Below are 3,721 nucleotides of genomic sequence, written 5' to 3' on the forward strand. Positions count from 1 at the left end.
AAAAATTGGGCATTTATTGTGAAAGAACGGTACCTTATATTTTATTCAAAGTATTGTCTATCGCTAGCCACTACTTTTTTCCATCTTTCTGGCAGCATACGGATACCGCGTCGGAAGAACGCTTCATCTTTTGAGGCTATCCACGAATCGATCCAATTTTTGGTATCTTTATATGATGTGAAGTGCTGCTCAGACAAGCCGTGCGTCATCGACCGAAACAAATGATAGTCAGAGGGAGCAATGTCTGGTGAATACGGCGGGTGGGGTAAAACTTCCAAATTGAGTGTTTCCAAATAGGTTTTGACCGGCGCCGCAACATGTGGACGAGTATTATCATGCAGAAGAATAATTTAGTCGTGTCTGGAGTAGTAATGGGCGCGTTTTTCCTTGAGTGCTCGGCTCAATCTCATTAATTGTGTTCGGTAGAGAGCCCCAGTAATGGTTTCGTTCGGTTTAAGCAACTCATAATAACGAATCTAATAACGAATCTTCGAGATCGAATATTCTAGAATATTCGAAAATAGCGAACGAAAGACGACTCGTTCCGCGAACATTCCAGAAGATTCGGAAATAACGTACGAGAAACGACTCGCTCGGCGAACATACCGCCCACCTTGAAGCGTCGGCTTCAACAAAATCGAATGGGGTGTATATCAGTTGGACACGGGGCAATTGGACACATTCCAATCACAAGTCGCTGTTCCAAGGGACCCTACAAATGTCTTTAATCACACGGTACTGTGATTGGCTGTGTCCAAATGCACCGTGTACAAGTGCACCGCTCTCAATCGAATACACCAACTGCCGTGTTGGATGAGTTCTTGACTCGAACACTGTGATGAAACGCCTTAACCTATGACGCAAATGCAACTTAAACGTAACGCAAATAACTCAAATAAACTTAATCTAAACGCAAAGAAGCACGAAGAATCTCCTATTGAGATGTCCAGTCGCAATTTACTGGCAGAACGCAGAGTTTGACGATGGGTCTTTTATATTCAGAGGTCGTAGTTTTGACAGTGACTAGACGCGTCAGAACATCGATACCAGGATGGCATTGAGTAATCCGTCCCAATTCACATTTACATGGAGGCAACAGATGGTTTTGTAACAGAACTAGCTGACCGGTTTTAATAGGGTCTTTCACTTGGCGCCATTTAGTCTCGGCCAGCTGAGGCTCGGATTAACACGGGTCCGGCGTAATCGAGCCTACAATGTAGAAAGCTTTGGACAGGAGCAGAAACGCGGACGGCTGGAAGATCGCCCATCAATTGGGAAGGAGTAACGGCGCGTTCCCGAGTACACGCTACGCAACGATGTATTACATTCTTTGCGATGGTTCGCGCCCGGCAGATCCAAAAGTCCCGTCGTAACGTGCTCAATGTTAGTTGGAGGCCGGCATGTAAACACCGCCGATGCGCGTGCTTTATAATCAGCGTGACTAGAGGATGAGATCCGAGCAAAACTGGATTTCGCGTCACGAGAGAGACAGGAGCTTTTGACCGCCTGCGCAAGCAAAGCACCCCATTCTGATCAAGGAACGGACTGAGTGCGAGAATCGAATTTTCCAGCGAGCTGTTGCTGGTTAGCAAGCTTTTGAATGTCCGAACTAACTAATTCCGCTTGAATATGTTTGAGCCAAAAGATTCTGGCAGTTTCATAATCTGACGAGGAAAGAGCAATCCCGGGTAATCCGGTAATTTGACGATTTGAATTGCGGCGACGGCATAAGGCGACAAATTTAAGGATGTAAACTGTTATTCTTATAAGTTTAAGCCATAATGAATACCGAGATGCTAAATCCCAAGTGTAGGAGTATAGGTATGTATGGATAGGGACAGGTTTTTAGACTCTTGCCCTTACAGACTACAGACTATATTTAATAATAATTTGAACAGGATGTAGGAACGTAACGCTCTATCGAGGATCTCGGAATAGACTATTTACCTTCAAACTCGCTTTTTCGGGGCCCAGCCGGACTCGCGTGGGAATACGAGGGCGACAACCAATCAAGGGCGATCGTACGACCCCGCGGATCAATTCCAAGGTCGGGAAATACAGTTCGTTTGTTCTTGGGATTTTTCACTCGCGCTTCCTTCTGCCAAACGTGTCGCGACACAAACAATCATGAAACGACCCGACAACGCACGTCGACAACAGAAATATGCCTACAGCTCGGCCATTCTGACATTTTGACCATCCCGGTCAAAGAAATTAAAATTCACAAAAAAATAAAATTGTACTTAAAAACTCACATCTACAGTTTAAAATTAAAGGAATACATGGAAGAAAATAATGCAAATATCACAAAATTACTTATGAATATAAGGTCGCATTTGATCAGGCGCTACGACGCCGTTATATGGTCGTTGAGTTAATTGGAATCCGTCGACATCAGTAATTACATATCGGTCATAGTTGAGAACTTTTTTGATAACATACGGTCCTTTAAATTTTAAACAACTTCTTTTTCATACTGGGCATCTCGACACTTAGGATTTCTACGTAATCGCCAATCTTATATTCACCTGCAGGTTTTCTTCGCAAATTATACCGTTTTGTATTTTGAAGTTGTAACTCCTCTATACTTGAATGAGCTTTGTCACGGATTTGTTTTAGATCACGTTCGACATTTGAATTAAGTATCTCACATATTACATCGTTCGCTTTTTCTTTCTGACCAACGCCAAATAATAAATGTGAAGAAGTTTTGTTAGTTGCTCAACACACAGTATTATTTAAAGAGTATTCAATTTGATCTAAGACTTGATCCAATTTTGATGACGTTTCGCTTAGCTTCGCTAACATCAGCGCTATGACTCTATTAAATGGTTCTACTTGACCGTTAGCTTTCGGTGTGCTTACAGCGGTAAGTACATGTTTGATGTTCATATTACGCAGAAATTCTTTAAATATATCAGAGGTGAAACAGATGAGTGGCATTCAGTTGGTACAATTGGACACGTTGCAAATGGACACGGTGCAAATGGACACGGCACTTGACACACGGTTCAATTGGACACGACACTTTTGGGAATCGTTGTTTTTGGACACGAAAGAAAATGCACAACGTTCAGTTACACACCGTTCATTTGGACACCGTTCAGTTGGACACAGTTCAAGTGCCCACTGTTCACTTGGACACAGAAGGATGCTCACTGTTCACTTCGACACCGTTCACTTGGACACCGTTCATTTGGACACCGTTCACTTGAACACCGTTCACTTGGACACCGTTCAGTTGCCCACTGTTTACTTGGACATAGAACGATGCGTGCTGTTTACTTGGACACCGTGAAATTGCTTGTCTGTTCACTTGGACACAGAAAAATGCGCACTGTTCACTTGGACATCGTTCATTTGGACACTGTTCATTTGGACACCGTTCATTTGGACACAGTTCATTTGGACACCGTTCAATTGGACACCGTTCATTTGGACACCGTTCAATCGCCCACTGTTCACTTGGACACAGAAGGATGCGCACTGTTCATTTGGACACCGTTCACTTGGACATCGTCCAGTTGTCTGCTGTTCATTTGGACACAGAATGATGTGCACCGTTTATTTTATCATCATTTAATTATGTATCGTTTGTTTATGCAATGGATATGCAACTGATGAGAAATAAAAAATAGTTTTGTAGAAAATATTTGTGTTTTTATTTCGTTTTTATCACATCCAACCACAACGCCATATGCCTAGAGATATTCTAGAGACT

This window comes from Odontomachus brunneus, unplaced genomic scaffold (genome assembly GCF_010583005.1).
Source record: "Odontomachus brunneus isolate Ranch 3 - 2012 unplaced genomic scaffold, Obru_v1 Obru_scaffold_112, whole genome shotgun sequence".
NCBI classification, from domain to species: Eukaryota; Metazoa; Arthropoda; class Insecta; order Hymenoptera; family Formicidae; genus Odontomachus; species Odontomachus brunneus.